This window comes from Jaculus jaculus, chromosome 8 (assembly GCF_020740685.1).
Source record: "Jaculus jaculus isolate mJacJac1 chromosome 8, mJacJac1.mat.Y.cur, whole genome shotgun sequence".
In the NCBI taxonomy this organism is placed as follows: domain Eukaryota; kingdom Metazoa; phylum Chordata; class Mammalia; order Rodentia; family Dipodidae; genus Jaculus; species Jaculus jaculus.
The window spans coordinates 110,648,101-110,668,082 of NC_059109.1; the positions used below are offsets into that span (position 1 = coordinate 110,648,101).

Here is a 19,982-nt window from a genome sequence, read left to right on the forward strand (position 1 = left end):
TTAGGTCATTTACTTGCGACCTTTCTAATTTCTTAATATAGGCACTTAAGGCTATAAATTTACCTCTTAGAACTGCCTTCATTGTGTCCCAGAGATTTTGGTATGTTGTGTTCTCATTGTCATTTGACTCTATAAATTTTTTGATTTCCTTTTTGATTTCTTCATTGACCCATTCATCATTTAGTAGTGTATTGTTTAGTTTCCATGATTTTGTGTATGCTCTATAGCCTTTCTTGCTACTGATTTGTAGTTTAATTCCATTGTGGTCAGATAGAATGCAAGGAATTATTTCAATTTTCCTGAATTTGTTAAGATTTGCTTTGTGTCCTAATATATGGTCTATTTTAGAGAATGTTCCATGTGCTGCTGAAAAGAATGTATATTCTGCAGCCTTTGGATGAAATGTCCTGTATATATCTGTTAAGTCCATTCCTTCTATGACCTCATTTAGTCCAGATGCCTCTCTGTTTATTTTTTCCCGGGATGACCTGTCAATTGATGAGAGTGGGGTGTTAAAGTCACCCACCACCACTGTGTTTGGTGTTATCAGTGACCTTAGTTCTAATAGTGTTTGTTTGACGAATTTGGGAGCCCCCATGTTAGGTGCATATATGTTTAGGATTGTAATGTCCTCCTGTTGGAGTGTGCCCTTAATCAATATAAAGTGACCTTCCTTATCTTTCTTGACTAACATTGGACTAAAGTCTACCCTGTCTGATATTAGGATAGCAACCCCTGCTTGTTTTCTAGGCCCATTTGCTTGAAACACCGTCTTCCAACCTTTCACCCTAAGATAATGTCTATCCTTTGTAGAAAGGTGAGTTTCTTGGAGACAACAAATTGTAGGATCCTGCTTTTCAACCCAGTCTGCAAACCTATGTCTTTTTGTTGGGGCATTGAGGCTGTTGATATTAAGAGATATTATTGAAAGGTGTGTATTTATATTTGCCATTTTTTTTTTGTTGTTCCGGTTCTACCTGTTCTCTTTTAACAAGTATTTGAGTATTGCTTGTTTTTTCTAGGTTCCTTATATGTGTGCTTTTCCTTTTCTTCAGCATGGAGGATTCTATCAAGTATTTTTTGTAGAGCTGGTTTTGTCTTCAAATAATCCTTTAACGTGCTTTTGTCGTGGAATGTCCTTATTTCTCCGTCTATTTGAATGGATAACTTTGCAGGATAAAGTAACCTTGGTTGACAGTTGTTATCTTTCAGAACTTGGAATATATCACTCCAAGCCCTTCTGGCTTTAAAAGTTTGTGTTGAATAATCTGCTGTAATTCTGATGGGCTTACTTTTGTAGGTAACTTGATTTTTCTCTCTAACTGCTTTCAATATTTTTTCTTTGGTGTGTGTATTTGGAAGTTTGATTATAATATGGCGAGGAGAGGTTCTTTCCATGTTTTGTCTGACTGGGGTTCTAAAGGCTTCCTGTATCTGTATTGGCAACTCTTTCCCAATTTGGGGGAAATTTTTCTTCTATGATTTTGTTGAAGACACCTACTATGCCTTTGGAGTGGACTTCTTCTCCTTCTACTATGCCCTGAATTCTAATATTTGATCTTTTTATAGTGTCCCAAATATCTTGAAATTCCCACACTTTTCTATAAGTTTGTCTTTCTCTTTGTTGGCCTGTATTAGATCTGCCACCTGGTCTTCTAGCTTAGATATTCTATCCTCTCCTTCATCCATTCTACTGGTGAGATTTTCTACAGAATTTTTTAGTTCATTAACTGTGTTCTTCATTGCTAGTAATTCTGACTGGTTTTTCTTTATTATTTCTATTTCCTTATTTATGTCTTGTATTGCCTTCTTTATTTCATGAAATTGGTGTCCTGCATCTTCTTTGATTCCTTTGATTTCCTCTTTAAGTTCCTCTTTGACTCCTTTGATTTGTTCTCTGACTTCTTTGAGCATATTTACAATCATTCTTTTGAAATCTTTCTCAAAAATATGGAACGCTTCACGAATTTGCGTGTCACCCTTGCGCAGGGGCCATGCTAATCTCTGTATCGATCCAATTTTAGTATATGTGCTGCCGAAGCGAGCATTTTTTTTATTTTTAAATATTTTGTTTTTCTTTATGTATTTGAGAGAGAGAGAGAGAGAGAGAGAGAGAGAAATGGAAATAGTCAGAGAGAAGGAGAGAGAATGGTGCACCATGGACTCCAGCAGGTATAAACGAACTCCAGATGCATGCACCCCTTGTGCATCTGACTTACATGGGTCCTGGAGAATCAATCCTGGGTCCTTTGGCTTTGCAGGCAAGTGCCTTAATCACTAAGCCTTTTCTCCAGCAGCACCCCCGCCCCTTTTATTTTTATTTTTTGGTTTTTGAGGTAGGTTCTTACTCTGGTCCAGGCTGACCTGGAATTAACTCTGTCATTCATTTCAGGGTGGCCTTGAACTCATGGCAGTCCTCCTACCTCTGCCTCCTAAGTGCTGGGATTAAAGGCGTGTGCCACCACGCCTGGCTCTATTTTGTTTTTTCGAGGTAGAGTCTCACTCTAGCTCAGGCTGACCTGGAATTCACTATGTAGTTTCAGGGTGGCCTCGAACTCACAGTGATCCTTCTACCTCTGCCTCCCAAGTGCTGGGATTAAAGCCACCATGCCTGGCCTTCCCTTTTTAAAAATATTTCATTTTTCTTAATTTACTTGAGAGAGAGAACGAGGCAGAGGAAGAGAAAGAATGGGTGCATCAGGGCCTCCAGCCACTGCAAACGAACTCCAGACACATGTGCTTCTTTCTGCATCTGGTTAACATGGGTCCTGGGGAATTGAACAGAGGTCCTTTGGCTCCACCAAACCTTTTCTCCAGCTCATATTTTTTTCTTTTTCTATTTAGCATTGAAGTAGACTCACTCTTTTCCAGGGAAAGAAGTAGGAGATGAACACTATAATCAACTTCTCAACCTTAGGAGGTAGGAACGTTATACAGTAAAAGAAATGAGCCAGGTGTGGTGGTGCAGGCCTTTAATCCCACCACTTGGGAGGCAGAGGTAGGATGAGCGCCATGAAGTCAAGGTCACCCTGAGATGGCATAGTAAATTCCAGGTCAGCCTCAGCCTGAGATAGAGTGAGATCCTACGTCGAAAAATAACAGAAAGGAAAAGAAATGAAGTCGGGCCTTTATATTATTATTATATTTATTTGTTTATGTTTGGTTTATTGAGGTAGGTTCTTGCTCTAGCCCAGGATGACCTGGAATTCACTGTGTAGTCTCAGGGTGGCCTTGAGCTCACAGCTCCTTCTGAAAGGGAGGGAGAGAATGGTCGTGTCAGGGCCTCCAGCCTCTGCAAACAAACTCCAGACACATGCACCACCTTGTTCATCTGGCCTATGTGGGTCCTGGGGAATCGAACCTTGGTCCTTTGCTGCTACAGGCAAATGCCTCAACCACTAAGCCATCACTCCAGCCCACCCTCTCCTGTTTTAAAAGAATAAACAGGGTTTGAAAGATGGCTTAGCAGTTCAGGCACTTGCCTGAGAAGCCTATGGACCCTGTTCAATTCTCCAGGACCCATGTAAGCCAGATGCATAAGATGGCTTATGCCTTTGGAGTTCGTTTGCAGTGCCTAGGGGTCCTGGTATGTCCCTTCTCTCTGTAAATAAATAAATAAATAAATATTTAAAAAATGAGCAAGCAAACTGGGTGTGGCTTCACATGCCATTAATCCCAGCACTTGGGAGGCTGAGGTAGGAGGATTGCTGTGACTTTGAGGCCAGTTTAGGACTGCAAAGTGAGTTCCAGCTCAGCCTGGCCTAGAAAAAAAGGGTACAGGTGGGCATGGTGGCCCAGGCCTTTAATCCCAGCACTTGGAGGTAGAGGTAGGTGCATGGCTGTGAGTTCGAGGCCACCCTGAGTCTACATAGTGAATTCCAGGTCAGCCTGGGCTAGAGAGTGACCTCCTATCTCGAAAAAACAAAACAAACAAAAAAGTACAGGGATAGAGAAATGACTCAGTGGTACTTGATTGTAAAGCCTGGCAGTTTGACAAGAGACCCTTACACACCCACTTGACGGTAGAAACAATAAATAAAAGACAAGAGTATAGTTTGGACTAAAAAGGACAAAACAGGGCTCTCTCCTTCTCTCTCAAATAAAAAAATATTTAAAGTGATTTATTTATTACGTGGGTATTGGGGGATTGAAACTGAGTCCTTAGGCTTCACAGGCAAGTGCCTTAACCTCTAAGCCACCTCTCCAGGACCCCATTTTTTTTTTTGTCATGTGTATTTGTAGGAAAAAAAACCCCGCAGGGGGCCCCCACGCTCTGCCCGGATAAGGCGACACCCCAAATCACTCACGAGAAGCGGTCTTGATGCAAACCGCAAGAGGATTTTATTCCAAGCGCGCTGGGGCCCACAGTCGTACACCTCACAGGGGTAGAGGACTGCAGAGCCCCGAATACAGGAACAGGACAGTTTTTATAGGGTTTCTAACAAAGCCTGTGCCTTAGACCAATCATTTTCTAATATTAGGAGCCCCGCAGGGTGTTAGCCAGTCAGTTGGTGCCACCCCATAGTTTCTAAGCCAATTAGTTTATGACCTTCGTGGTCAGCATTTGCGCAGAGTGTGGTTCCAGTCTCCTATGACCTTGGAGGTCAGCCTTTGTGCAATTCCTTAGGTGGGGGTAGCAGAGTATGGTATCAGCCTCCTATGACCTTGGTGGTCTGAGGCAGGCTGCTACAGCTTATGGTGCGAGCTACTAAGGCTAACAGTGTGGGCTATTAAGGCTTATAGTGTAAGGCTTATAGTGCAGGCTATTTACAGAAACCAAATAAGTGGTTCACTTCATTACTCATTTCCCATCCTTGAGGGCTATCGCATGCCCTTTTACCTAGTTTTATATTAGGAGTGGGCTCTGATATAATGAGAAGAGGGATTCTTCACTTGCTTCCAACAGAGAGTAAAGCCTGGAGTTTGAGGTATGCAGGGAGCCCGCTTAAGCTCCCCTTGGAGCGTGATAGTATTTCTGAGCTTCTGAATTCTTGGGCCTTTCATATTAGTTGCTTTCTTATTGCTGTGAACAATTTCTTTTTATTATTATTATTTTTTTAATTTATTTGCAAACAGAGAGAGATAGAAGAGAGACAGAGAGAGAATGGGTTCACCAGGGCCTCTAGCTATTGCAAACAAACTCCAAGCACATGTGCCTCTTGTGCATCTGGCTTACGTGGGTCCTGGGGAATTGAACCTGGGTCCTTTGGCTTCACAGGCAAATGCCTTAACCGCTAAGCCATCTCTCCAGCCTTCCAAAAATTTTTAAAAAAGAACAAACCATCGAATAAATTTGCGCTTTTATTTAACATCTGTGCAGGGGCATGAACTACACAGTGTGAGTCTTTCTTGACTGGAAAGCTGGGAGCAAAAGTATGTTGCCTATAGGTAAATCCTATAAATATTCAAAACACAATGCACAAACTTGACAAGAATAACCTTTAAAAACACAGCTAAGGGCTGGAGAGATGGCTTAGTGGTTAAGTGCTTGCCTGTGAAGCCTAAGGACCCCGGTTCAAGGCTCAATTCCACAGGACCCATGTTAGCCACATGCACAAGAGGGTGCACGCGTCTGGAGTTCGTTTGCAGTGGCTGGAGGCCCTGGCGCACCCATTCTCTCTCTCTCTCTCTATCTGCATCTTTCTCTCTGTATCTGTCACTTTCAAATAAATAAATAATTAATTAAAAACAGAGCTAAGGCCAGGCGTGGTGGCACACGCCTTTAATCCTAGCACTCGGGAAGCAGGGGCAGGAGGATCACAGTGAGTTTGAGGCCATCCTGAGACTACAGAGTGAATTCCAGGTCAGCCTGAGCTAGACCCTACCTTGAACTCCCCCCCCCCAAAAAAAAGAAGTCCAGGCTTTTTTTAAAATTTTTTTTATTTTTACCCTCTCTCTCTCTCTCAAATAAATAAGTACACATTTAAACAAAATTTTAAGAAGCTCAATGTTTTCTTCTGTGAATTCGGGGAGGTACAGGATGTTTGTCGTTGTCTATCTTTATAAATGCTCTTTCCACGTCTTCAGCTGGTAACAACTTCGCCAAATAGGAGCGGGTGGCGCAGGTCTGTAATCCCAAGCACTTGGAGAATGAGGGCCAGAGGATCAATTTAAGGTCACCCTCGCCCTACACAGCAAGCTCCAGGCCAGCTTGAGCCCCACGAGATCCCACCAGAAAGCAAACCAAACAAAGAACCCCCAATCCCAATACCAAGTCAGAGCAGAGCATTCTGGGCTTTGTAGTAAAGCTCCGGTTCCAATGGGCTCACATAGACGCATGACTCTATTTCCCAGAAGCCTCCCCGGCCGGTATTTTTTTTTTTCTTTTGCTCGTCCCGCCTCCCGACTTCCTGCGTCGTTATGTTTCCTGTGGCCAATCAGAAGGCTGGGAATGGCTGAGCCCGGCGTTCTGATTGGCGCATTCGACCGGGTTGCCTGGGTTCAAATTTTCAACCGTACCGCTTGAGTTCCGCGGCGTATTTGCGGCCTTGGGTTGTCAGAACCGAACCGAGACGAGGCGAGGCGAGGCGGGGTAAGCGGTGGGTAAGAAAAGGGAGAGCAGTTGCGCGCCGGGCTCCCGTCTCCCTCTTGCCGAGCGCTTGGAGGTCGGCCTTCGGCCCCTAGAGCCGTGGGCGCTCCGGGCGGGCCTCCCGGGCGGTTACGGGGCCCGGCGCCGCCTAGCCTCGGGACGGTGTGAGCGCGATTTCTTTCGTACCAGCCTGGTCTTCGCGACCTGGCTTCCTGGAGAAGACTCGGATAAGGTTTATGCGGTTATTCTATTCTTGGAAATCGAGAAAAGGGACTTGCATAGGCTATCGGGCAACAAAGGCGATGATTTTCTCTGTTAATACATGGAAAAAGCATCGATGGGACCGACCTCTCTGCGTGAGCTTTTTTCACGGAATTTTCGCACCCAGCGGATGGGTGTGAGACGCGCTTGGCTCAGCTCTAGGAGCTAAGGAGCCCCAGGCTCAAGTGTTGGAGAGAAATGGGTGAAAAACAGTCCCCGCCATTCAAGGGATGGGGCGTTGGTGCAGGGAAACAGATGTCACAATCAATTGCATTTCAAAACCCTTGTTTCAGGTAGAAAGGTAAATTCGACGGCGTGACAGCATAATTGAGAGAGGATTGAACTCCACTGCGGGTTTTCTTATATTCGGGGTTTATAATTCACTCTATGTTATTTGTCTAGCCCTCTGCTCCTTTTGTGTCAAGCCGGTAGGTGTTACATACAGCCTTTCTAACTTCCTTTTGTTGGACATTTATAGAGGGGGGAAGAAAAGTTGTGACCTAGTTTGTAGCATTGTTATTTGGCCCTACCTCCCTCTGTCCCTCCCCCTTTTCCCCTTTCTTCCTTCCTTCTTCCCTCCCTCCCTTCCTTCCTTTTGCAAGCAGAAAGAATAAATGGGCATACCAGAGCCTCATGCTACTGCAAATGAACTGGAGATTTCTGTGCCACTTTATGCATCTGGCTTTAGGTAGGTACTGGGGACTAGAACCAGGGCTGGCAGGCTTTGCAAACAAGCACTTTTAACCACTGAGCCATATCCCCAGTCCAACCTCTTTTTTTTTTTTTTTTAGGCAGGGTCTCACTCTAGCTTAGGCTGGCCTGGAATTCACTATGTAGTCTCAGGGTGACCTCCAACTCACAGTGATCCCTCCTCCCTCTGCCTCCCAACTGCTGGGATTAAAGGTGTGCGCCACCACACCCGGCCCAACCTCTATTTCTTTTATTTATAAAATATTTAAAAAATGTATTATTTATTTATTTAGAGAGAGAAAGAGGCAGATAGAGAATGGGCATGCTAGGGCCTCCAGCCACTGCAAATGAACTCCATATGAATGCGCCCCTTGTGCATCTGTCTTACATGGGTCCTGGGGAATTGAACAGTGGTCCTTAGGCTTCACAGGCAAACGCCTTAACTGCTAAGCCATTTCCCCAGCCCTCATCCTGTATTTTCTTGATATGTAGCTTCTTTTTCAAACTATCCAATGCTATTCCTGCCCAGGGTTTTGCATATAGTATGTGAAGTCTTTATCTCTGAGCACTAACCTTAGCTCCTAGAAGAGGATTTTTATTTCAAGGTAGCGTCTCACTGTAGCCCAGGCTGATTTGGAACTCTGTAATTCCAGGCTGGCCTCAAACTCACAATGATCCTCCTATCTCTGCCTCCGCAGTGCTGGGATTAAAGAGATGCACCATGACACCTGGCCTTTTATTTTTATTTATTTGTTTACTTGCAAGCAGAGAATGAGATAACAGAGCCTCTTGCCACTGCAGATGCACTCCAGACACATGCATGACCTTGTGCATCTGGCTTGACATGGGTACGAGGGAATTGAACTCCGGTCCTTAGGCTTTGCAGGCAGTTGCCTTGACCTCTTAGCCATCTCTTGCCAAGAGAAGGATTTTTGACTCCCTGAATTTGCTGTGGTAGATCTCCTGGTTTACTTCCTGATTCAGCCTTGCCCTATCTTTACATCCTTCACGTTTAGTGTGTAGTCTCAGAGTGTCTTTGAACTCATAGTGATCTTTCTACCTCTGCCTCTTGAGTGCTGGGATTAAAGGCGTTCAGCACCATGCCTAGCTTTTGTTTGAATTTCTTTATTTTATTTTATTTATTTGAGAGAGACATAGAAAGAGAAGCACATAGAGAGGAGAATGGGCATGTGCCAGAGCCTCTAGTTTCTGCAAAAGAACTTCAAATACATATGCTATCTGTGCATCTGGCTTATGTGGGTACTGGGGAATTGAATCTGGATTCTCAGGCAAGCGCCCTAACTGCTAAGCCATCTCTCCAGCCCTATTTCAGTTTCTCCTGACCCCCCACCCTCCAGAGGTAGGGTCTTGCTGTAGCTCAGGCTGACCTGGGATTCAATATGAAGTCTCAGGGTGGCCTGGAACTCACGATGATCCTCCTACTTCTGCCTCCCAAGTGCTGGGATTAAAGGCGTGCACCACCACACCCGGCCTCCTATTTGAATTTCTTCCACTTATCAGATACTGGTTTTGAAAAATAAAACTATGAGGGCTGGGAGGATGGCTTAATGGTTAAGGAGTTTGCCTGCAAATCCAAAGCACTCAGATTCGATTCCCCAGGACCCACATTAGCCAGATACACAAGTGGGCACACGCATCTGGCATTCATTTGCAGTGGCTGGAGACCCTGGCATGCCCATTCTCTCTCTCCCTATTTCTTGGTCAAATAAATAAATACAAATAAAATGTTAAAAATAAAACTGTTAAAAAAAGTGTTTAGCCATGTGTGGTGGTGCACGTCTTTAATCTCAGCACTTGGGAGGCAGAGGTAGGAGGATTGCGGAGGGTTTGTGGCCACTCTGAGACTCCATAGTGAATTCCAGATCAGCCTGAGCTAGAGTGAGAACCTTACCTGAAAAAACAAAACCAAACAAAAAAAATATTTGTTACTATAGTAAGCGTTCTTAATGCTGTGGTTGGTATTTTACAACACCTGTCAAGTCATCCCAAATCATATCCTTGGTTTGTTTAATTCTGTCTCTTCAGTAGTTGGTGTGGTTTCCAGCTAACTTAGCTAATTAATTGAGCTTTGCGGGTATATTGTGTGCTCAGGTCGGTGTTAGATACTGAGTGTATATAGATGTATAGTGTTTTCAAGGGTTTTCTGGTATGCTTGGAGACAGAAAGATTGATTCTTGTTTCATTTGGCTTTATGCCGTTGAGAACGGAGCCTAGTCTTGCCATGCTAGGGCTCACAGAGGGGAAGGAGAGGGAGCAGCTGGAGCATTGTGTACCCAGTCTTATTTACATTTGTATTTGTTATTGTTTTGGCTTTTCGAGGTAGGGTCTCTCTAGCCCAGGCTGGCCTGGAATTCACTATATAGTCACATGGTGTCCCAACTCATGGTGATTTTCCTACCTGAGTGCTAGGAATAAAGGTGTATGCTACTATGCCTGGCATATTTCTACTTATTTATTTTCTAAAATGTTTATTTATTTGACAGAAAGAGGGAGAGAGAGACTGAGAATAGGTGCACCAGGGCCTCCACCCACTGCAAACAACTCCAGACGTGTGTGCCCCCTTGTGCATTAGGCTAATGTGCGTTCTGGGGAACTGTGAACCTGGGTCCTTTGGTTTTGCAGACAAATTCCTTAACTGCTAAGAAGCCATCCCTCCAGCCCTATTTCTACTTTTTAAAAAAAAGTTTTTGGGAGCTGGAGAGATAGCATGGTGGTTAAGCACTTGCCTGTGAAGCCTAAGGACCCTGGGTCGATGCTCGATTCCCCAAGACCCACGTAAGCCAGATGCTTAAGCCAGGTGGCGCATGCATCTGTAGTTTGTTTCCAGTGGCTGGAGGCCCTGGTGCACCCATAATCTCTCACTCTCTCTCTCTCTCAAATAAATAAATAAAAATAAGCTTGGAGGAAAAATGTCTTAGGGCAAGTATAGAGACAAGCAGTATCAGAAAAATAAAATTATGAATCCTTATATAAGCAAATTATTTTTTAGTGTGTGGGATGAGTGGATAGGGTCACAGGTAAGTCAGGCTGGCCTTGTATCCTAACTCTACCTTTCAAGGGCTTTAGTCTCCATGGTTGACTAGCAAATTATTTAGTTCTCATTAGTCAGAACCAATGGCTACCCTAAGCTGGGAAGGTAGCTGTCTAGGAGGTAACTATCTGCTGTTTTGATGGTTTTCAATGAAAACATATCTAAGCACAGCTGGGCTTTGACCTTGTTTATCTAATCTCTAATTTCTTTTCTATTCCTAATTCATATCACATAAATGTGGACTAACTATTACTGCTTTCCTCATTCCCCCCACCTTCCTCTGCTGATATGGAATTCACTGTGTAGTCCCAGGCTGTTCTTGAACTCATGTCAATCCTCTGACCTCTGCTTCCATATTAAAGGTGTGTACCACCATGCTGGCCTTATTTTTATGTTTTATATTTTTATTTTATTACTGTTATTTATTTATTTATTTATAAGCAGAGGGAGAGACAGAACGCATGCATGTTCCAGGGCCTCCTGCTACTACAAACAAACTCTAGACAGAAGCATCACTTTGCATCTGGCTTTAAGTGAGTACTAGGGAATTGAACGCAGGCTGTCATGCATTGCAAGCCAGCACCTTTAACTGTTGAGCCATCTCTCCAGCTACATTATTATTAATTAATTACTTTGGTGTTTATTTTATTTTATTTTATTTTAGAGGGGTAAAGAGAAGAGAATTCTCATGCCAGGGCCTCAGCCACTGCAATCAAACTCCAGATGCTTGCACCACCAAGTGGGCCTTTGCAAACTTGTGCTTGACTCATCTTTGTGAGTCTGGCTTACATGGAAACTGGAGAGTCCTGGGTCCTTAGGCTTCGCAGGCAAGCACCTCAACCACTAAGTCATCTCTCCAGCCCCAGTTTATATCTTTGAGAGAAAGTCCATAAGTTACCCAAGCTGGCTTTGAATGCTCATGCTGGCCTCTAACCAAAGGCAGTCCTCATGTCTCAGCATCTTTGAGTGCTGGGATTATAAACTGGGAGTTGAAATCAATTGACAAGTAATTAGGACAATCTGTTCTGGAATTCTTTTCATAATGTTAGTGAGATCGATGAGTCTTAAACAGGCAATGGTGGCTCAGTGAAGTATGGATAGAGAGTCATTTTTTTTTAAACTTTATTTTTGTTTATTTATTTGAGAGGGAGAGAGAGAGAGAAGGGGCATGCCAGGTCCCTCAGTCACCGCAAACGAACTCCACATGCATGTGCCCCCTTGTGCATCTGGCCTACATGGGTCCTGGGGAATTGAACTGAGGTCCTTTGGTTTTTCAGGCAAACGCCTTAACTGCTAAGCCATCTCTCCAGCCTTAGAGAGCCATTCTTGAAAGGTAGAGTTAGGCATAGAGAGAGGGAATAGAACAGTCCTACATGTGGGAATTACCCAGTAAATATCTGTTGGATAGATTAGAACACACTATCAAGTTGACTACAAAATTGCAGGTGTGGAAATTGGGTCATACTCAGATGAATTGGTAAATTCTTTTCTTTTTTTTTTTCAAGGTAGGGTCTCACTCTAGCCCAGGCTGACCTGGAATTCTCAATGGAGTCTCAGGGTGGCCTAGAACTCACAGTAATCCTCCTACCTCTGCTTCCCAAGTGCTGTGATTAAAGGCGTGTGCCACCACGCCCGGCTAGGTAAATTCTTTTAAACTTTAAAATTATTTAAATAAAAGCATTTTTATTTTATTTATTTTTTTGTTCTTTTTAATTTTTTTATTGACAACTTCCATGATTGTAAACAATATTCCATGTTAATTCCCTCCCTCCCCCCACTTTCCCCTTTGAAACTCCACTCTCCATATCCCTGTCCTCTCTCAGTCTCTCTCTTATTTTGATATCATGATCTTTTCTTCTATTATGATGGTCTTGTGTAGGTAGTGTCAGGCACTGTGAGGTCATGGATAGCCAGGCCACTTTGTGTCTGGAGGAGCATGTTGTAATGAGTCCTACCCTTCCTTTGGCTCTTATATTCTTTCTGCCACCTTTTCTGCAATGGACCCTGAGCCATGGAAATAACATTATTTTGGCTTGGCTTATGGTTAAGTGTGTCTATTTGAACCCTCATAAAATAATCTATCCTAGTACTTCTTTTAAAAATTCATTTGCAAGCAGAGAGAGATTTCAGGACGTGCATGGGCACATGCCAGGGCCTTCTGCCACCGCAAACTTCAGCCTAAAATTCATTTCTCTTTCAGTTGCAACTTAAGTTTGCTTAGGTGAAAGGATTATGTGGGGAAGTCCATCATGTCTTGTTTGGGTGTCAGAAGAGATTAAGTTCTACATTCTCCATATATTTTTCCTTAAGCTTTTTCTGGGTCTGTTGCCTACAGTGTGAACCTGCACACACAGCTTCTCTTTGTATGGGAATATATATGTTTGTATGTGTGTCAGTATGTGTTTGTGTGTGTGTGTGTGTGTGTGTGTGTAGGCAGGCCAAAGTTCAACAAATTACTTCCTCTGTTGTTGCTCATCACCTTGTTTTTCTTTTTTCTTTTGGTTTCCTGAGATAGGGTCTTCCCCTAGCTCAGACTGACCTGGAATTCACAATGTAGTCTCAGGGTGACCTTGAACTCTTGATGATCCTCCTACTTCTGCCTCCTCTGGGATTAAATGTAAGTACAACCACGCCCGGCTCCTCACCACCTTTATTTATTTATATCTTATTTTCAAATTTTTTTTTTCCGAGGTAAGGTTTCACTCTAGCCCAGGCTGACCTGGAATTCACTATGGAGTCTCAGGGTGGCCTCAAACTCACAGCTATCCTCCTACCTCTGCCTCCCAAGTGCTGGGATTAAAGGCGTGCGCTACCACGCCCGGCTTTTTTTTTCAAATTTTTATTAACAACTTCCATGATTATAAAAAATATCCCATGGTAATACCCTCCCTCCCCCCACTTTCCCCTTTGAAACTCCATTCTCCATCATATCCCTTCCCCCTCTCAATCAGTCTCTCTTTTATTTTGATGTCATGATCTTTTCCTCCTATTATGATGGTCTTGTGTAGGTAGTGTCAGGCACTGTGAGGTCATGAATATCCAGGCCATTTTGTGTCTGGAGGGAACATGTTGTAAGGAGTCCTACCCTTCCTTTGGCTTGCAGTGTCCACTGTTGAGTATCTTCACTGGTGATTTCTCTTTCTCCCGTTGAACTGCATGCAGAATGGCTTGTTCCAGCTTTCTGTCAGCTAGTCTACATGGAGGAGGTTATCAGCTCAGTTCTAGCAGGATTTCTTAGTGGCCTTACAGCCCAAATATGTGAAGTCTTAAGCAGTAGGGTCTTACCATCTATTCCTGGTGGGAATCCAAGGTCCTTGGCAATGGCCTATAGTGTTTTGGGGGTATCAGGGATTTCCCTGGCCAACAACTCACTGGAAAGTATCCCATCCCTGGCACTGAAAACTTTCTAGCAATAATCTATGGCTCCTGAGTGTTCCATTGTCCAAAAAAGTAGGATTCCATATGATTTATTTATATCCTCTTACGTTTTGATTAGCCCTCCCTCTACCTTGCTTTACTCTCTTCCCCAGACCTCACTTTGGGCCTTTTCACCCCCATTAATCTATTCTTCTACTTACATATATACAATGCCATCCTATTATGTACCCCCCTCCCTTCCTTTCTCTTCCCTTTATATCTATTTTGTAGGTTACTGGTTCACCACCTTTTCTTTTTAATTTAATTTAATTTTTTCTCAATTTTTATTAATATTTTCCATGATTATAAAAAAAATCCCATGGTAATACCCTCCCTTCCCCCACTTTCCCCTTTGAAATTCCATTCTCCATCATATCCCCTCCTCATCTCAATCAGTCTCTCTTTTATTTTTTATTTTTTTTTGAGGTAGGGTCTCACTCTGGCTCAGGCTGACCTGGAATTCACTATGTAGTCTCAGGATGGCCTTGAACTCTTGGCGATCCTCCTACCTCTGCCTCCCGAGTGCTGGGATTAAAGGCGTGCGCCACCACGCCCGGCTCTCTTTTATTTTGATGTCATCTTTTCCACCTCTTATGATGGTCTTGTTTAGGTAGTGTCAGGCACTATGAAGTCATGAATATCCAGGTCACTTTATGTCTGGAGGGAGCATGTTGTAAGGAGTCCTACCTTTCCTTTGGCTCTTACATTCTTTCCGCCACCTGTTCCGCATTAGACCCTGAGACTTGGAAGGTGTGATCGAGATGTTACTCAGTACTCCAGTCACTTCTTTCCAGTACTATGATACCTTTTGAATCATCCCAAAGTCACTGCCATCTGAAAAGAGAAGATTCTCTACCCAAAGTGAGAGTAGCGTTAATATAAGGGTATAAATATTAAGAGAAGTGCTTACTGGGCAGTTTGATAAGCATAGTATATACATTTTTCCAGACATCAGCAGATGTTACACCCTTAGGGCTCATGACTATCCCTGTTTTAAGTTTTTAATATCAGGGATGTGTTTCCCCCCATGGAGTGGGCCTCCTGTCCAATTGGAGGGCAGTTGGTTTCCACCATGGACGTGCCACTATTGCACCCATTAGCTCATTTGGCCTGGCTGGCCTATTATAAGGCTTGCAGTGTCCACTGTTGAGTATCTTCACTGGTGGTATCTCTTTCTCCCATTGAACTACATGTAGAATGGCTTCTTCCAGCTGGTCTACACGGAGGAGGAGGTTCTCACCTCAGTTCCAGCAGGATTTCTCAGTGGCCTTGCAGCCCAAATATGTGGAGTCTTCAGCAATAGGGTCTTACCATCTATTCCTGGTGGGAAACGAAGGGCCTCAGCAATGGATTAAATGTTTTGGGGGCTTCAGGGACCTCCTTGGCCAACAGCTCCCTGGAGGTATCCCATCCCTGGCACTGAAATTTTTCTAACAACGATCTATGGCTCCTGAGTGTTCCATTGTCTGAAACTGGAGGATTCCATATGATTTATTTGCATCCTCTTAGATTTTGATTAGCCCTCCCTCCACCTTTCCTTTACTCAATCTCTTCCCCTGACCTCACTTTGGGCCTTTTCACCCCCGTTAACCTATTCTTCTACTTACATATATACAATACCAACCTATTAAGTGCCCTCCTCCCTTCCTTTCTCTTTAACTTTTTAAAAAATTATTTTAAAATTTTATTTATTTGAGAGAGAGATAGAGACACACACAGGGACAGAGAATGGGCACACCCACACCAGGGCCTTCAGCCACTGCAGATGAACTCCAGATGCATGTGCCACCTTGTGCATCTGGCTTAAGTGGGTCCTAGGCTTATATGGGTCCTGGAAAATTGAACCTGAGTCCTTTGGCCTTCCAGGCCAGTGCCTTAACCGATTTATCCCTCTAGCCCACAATTTTTAGTTATTTATTTGCAATCTGAGAGAGGTGGACAGAAAAGAAACAGAATGGACTCATCAGCTACTGCAAATGAATTCCAGAAGCATGTGCCACTTTGTGCATCTGGCTTTATATGGGTACTGGGGAACTGAAGTCTGGTTGTTAGGCTTTGTTGGCAAGGACCTGCGTAAAATCTATCCAGGCCCTATATATATTAATTTATTTGAGAGAGAGACAGAGAGTCAGACAGAGAATGGCCACACCAGGGCCTCTAGCCACTGCAAACTAACTCAGACACATGCACCACCTTGTACCTCTGGCTTATGTGGGTTCTGGGTAATTGAACCTGGGTTCTTAGGCTTCTCAGGCAAGCACCTTTCTCCAGCCCAGTCCGTCCCTCCTTTTATTTTTAATTTTATTTTATTTTTGAAGGTAGGGTCTCGCTCTAGCCCAGGCTAACCTGAATTCACTATGTAGTCTCAGGGTGGCCTCGAACTCACTGTGATCCTCCTACGTCTGCCTCCCGAGTGCTGGGATTAATGGCATGTGCCACCATGCCCAGCTATTTTTTTAAACTTTATTTTTTATTTTACAGAGAGAAAGAGAGAGAGAGAGAATTAGTACTCCAAGGACTCAGCTACTACAATTGTACTCCAGACACTTGCACTGCCACCTAGTGTGCAAGTGTGACCTTGCACTTACCTCACCTTTGTGCCTCTCGCTTTGTGGGATCTGGAGAGTAGAACATGGGTCCTTAGGCTTTGCAGGCCTTAACTGCTAAGCCATCTCTCCAGCCCCCTCATTCCTTTTTTATATTGAGGTAGGGTCTCCCACTAGCCCAGGGTGATCTGGAATTTACTATGTAGTCTTAGGCTGGCATTGAACTCATAGATATCCTTCTACCTTTGCCTCCCCAGTACTGGGATTAAAGTTGTATGCCATGATGCCCAGTTAAGTTTTCCTTAAGAGAGCCTAGGGCTGGAGAGATGGTTTAGCAGTTAAGGCGCTTGCCTGCAATACCAAAGGACCCAGGTTCAATTTCCCTAGACCCACATAAATCAGATCCACAAGGTGGTGAATGCGTCTGGAGTTCATTGGCAATGGCTGGATGCCCTGGCATGGCACACTCATTCTTTCTCCCTCTGTCTGCTTCTTCCCCCACCTCTCAAATAACTAAATAAAAATATTTTTTAAAAAGAGACCCTATTTGCCTAATGTTTGAGTAGAAGAATATATATATATATATGTATATTCCTTGGTGTTAGCAGGCTTTTTAAAAAAACATTTATTTATTAAGAGAGTGAGAGATTGAAAGAGGCAGATAGAGTGAGTGAATGAGCTTGCCAGGACCTCCAGCTGCTGCAAATGGGGAATTGAATCTGAACTGGGGTCCTTTGGCTTGCAGGCAAGCACCTTAACTGCAAAGCTGTCTTTCTTGCCCAGCAGTCTTTGGAAAGAGTGCTTTAAAGCAAAAGTATATAATACGAAGATACCAGGAGACTGCAAATACACACTAAGATGTTCAAGAACACTAAACACTGATGCAAAAAAAAAAACCATAAGAAGCTTAGAATGTTGGAAGATCCATGTACTCCTTATTTTTCCTTGTGTATGTGGTGTGTATATTCATGTAAATGTGGGTACATGTGTGTTTGGGTACACATGTATATATACATGTGTGTTAGGTGTAGCCCAGAGGTTGACAATTGTTTTCCTCCATTGCTCTCCACTTTATTTTACTGAGGTAGTTTCTCTCCAACTTGATTTGGCTTCCTTAGCTAGCCAGTTTGCTCTAGGGGTCCTCCAGCATTGGGATTACTGACAAGCCATTATGCCTGCCTGGCGTTTACTGGGGGCTGGGGATCCAAATGCTGGTTCTAATATTTGCATGGCAGACACTTGAACCACTGAACCATCTGCCCAGCCCTGCTCTTTGATTTTTTAAAAATATTTTATTTATTTATTTATTAGAGACAGAGATAGAGGGGGAGAGAGAGAGTGAGAATGGGTGCTCCAGGGCCTCTAGCCACAGCAAATGAACTGTAGACACATGTGCCACCATGTGCATCTGGCATACATGGGACCTGGAGAATCGAACTGGGGTCCTTAGGCTTTGCAGGCATGCACCTTAACCGCTAAGCCATCTCTCCAGCCCGATTTTGTTTTTTATTAGAGCGAGAGAGAGAGAAAAATGGACATACCAGGGACTTCAGCCGCTGTAAACAAACTCCAGACATGTGTGCCTCTTGTGTATGTGTGTGACTTTACGCGCTTGCATCATTGTGTCTGGTTTATGTGGGACCTGGAGATTTGATCATATGAATTCTTAGGCTTTACAGGCAAGCGCCTTAACTGCTAAGCCATCTCTCCTGCCCTGTCTGTGATTTTTTTGGGGGTGGGGGCGTGGCCGGGACGTGGTGGCCTTTTGAGGTGGGGTCTCGCTGTAGTTCAGGCTGACCTGGAATTCACGATGTAGTTCAGGGTGGCCTTGAACTTTCAGTGATCCTTCTACCTCTGCCTTGCAAGTGCTGGGATTAAAGGTGTGCGCCACCACACCTGGCTTGCTGCTCTTTTATTTTTGAGGTTGAGTATCTATCCTTGTTCTTTTTTTTTTTCATTTTTTCATTTATTTATTATTTGAGAGAGAAAGAAAGAGAGAGCGGGCAGATAGAGAGAATGGGTATGCCAGTGCCTCCAGCCACTGCAAACAAACTCCAGATGCATGAGCCACCTTGTGCTTCTGGCCTATGTATGTTCTGGGTAATCAAACCTGGGTCCTTTGGCTTTGCAGGCAAGTGCCTTAACTGCTAAGCCATATCTCTAGCTTATTCTTTTTTTTTTTTTTTTTTGAGGTAGGGTCTCACTAGCTCAGGCTGACTTGGAATTTACTATGTAGTCTCAGGGTGGCCTCGAACTCACAGTGATCTTCCTACCTCTGCCTCCCAAGCCCTGGGATTAAGGGCGTGTGCCACCATGCCTGGCTTTTCTTTTTTTTTTTTAATAGGTTCTCGCTCTAGTCCAGGCTGACCTGGAATTCATTCTGTAGTCTCAGGGCAACCTGATTTCATAGCAGTTCTCCTACCTCTGCCTCCTGAGTGCTTGGGTTAAAGGAATGCACCACCACACCTGTTGTCTATCCTTGTTCTTTTGTTGATCTGTCCTATGTTTTAAGGAGAATATATAGGAGAAACAGAGTGAATTCCTATGCATATTCAAGACAGTGGATAAACATAGTTAACAGAAAGAGTTTAGCTGAAACATTTTTCTATTTCCAGGTCCTAATGAGAAGTATTTCAAACGTCAAGATTTAAGAAGAGTCTTGACCAGTTTTGAGTTCAGGCTCTAGGAAGTGGACCAGATAGACTGATTAAACAGCAGGTAAGGCTGTGTTCACAGTGAACTACAATTAAAAGAATAAGGGTGCTGCTGGTGGCAGGGGATGTTGGAAAGATGGCACAGCAGTTAGGGCGTCTACCAGCAAAGCCAAGTTGGATTCACAAAGTGGCACATGTATCTGGAGTTCATTTGCCATGGCTGGAGGTCCTGGTGCCACATTTTCTTTCCCTTTCCCTGCTGGGTGTGGTGGCACACACCTTTAATCTCAGCACTCTGGAGACTGAGGTAGGAGGATCGCTGTGAATCTGAGGCTAGCCTAAGACTACATAGTGAACTTCAGGTCAGTCTGGGCTAGGGCAAGACCCTACCTCAAAAAACAAACAACAGAAGAATAAGGTAAACATTAATCTATTAGCTTCATAAATGTTTAGTGTGACTTTATTTATTTATTTATTTATTTTTTCAACAAAACAGTCTGACCTGGAATTAACTCTGTAGTCTCAGGGTGTCCTTGAACTCACAGCAATCCTCGTACCTCTGTCTCCCAAATGCTGGGATTAAAGGTGTGTACCACCACACCAGGCTTTAGTGTGTCTTTATAAGGTAACATTTTGGGAGGAAATTTACTAAATATGAAAAAGCAAAATAAGGGGCTTATTTATTTATTTTTTGTTTTTGTTTTTTCAAGGTAGGGTCTCACTCTGGTCCAGGCTGACCTAGAATTAACTCTGTAGTCTCAGGGTGGCCTCGAACTCTCGGAGATCCTCCTACTTCTGCCTCCCCAGTGCTGGGATTAAAGGCGTGTGCCACC

General features: G+C 43.7%; 1 protein-coding gene and 1 non-coding gene across 6 annotated transcripts in view; one reads left to right on the top strand and one right to left on the bottom strand.

The window, feature by feature from the left end:
- Positions 1-1,944: 1,944 nt before the first annotated feature.
- LOC123463103 lies at positions 1,945-2,048 on the bottom strand. Its single transcript, XR_006638715.1, has one exon. It is a non-coding gene; the product is annotated as a U6 spliceosomal RNA (small nuclear RNA).
- Positions 2,049-6,401: 4,353 nt separating this feature from the next.
- Positions 6,402-19,982, top strand: part of Tpx2 (TPX2 microtubule nucleation factor) — a 63,168-nt gene continuing 49,587 nt past the window's right edge. For 2 of the 5 annotated variants that reach the window (XM_045157219.1, XM_045157224.1), the window contains exons 1-2: positions 6,403-6,532; positions 19,111-19,213. The gene's annotated coding sequence lies outside the window, so the exon portion shown is untranslated. Of the gene's footprint in view, positions 6,533-19,110; positions 19,214-19,982 lie in introns of all 5 variants that reach the window. The other 3 variants (XM_045157222.1, XM_045157223.1, XM_045157221.1) reach the window with 3 other exon arrangements.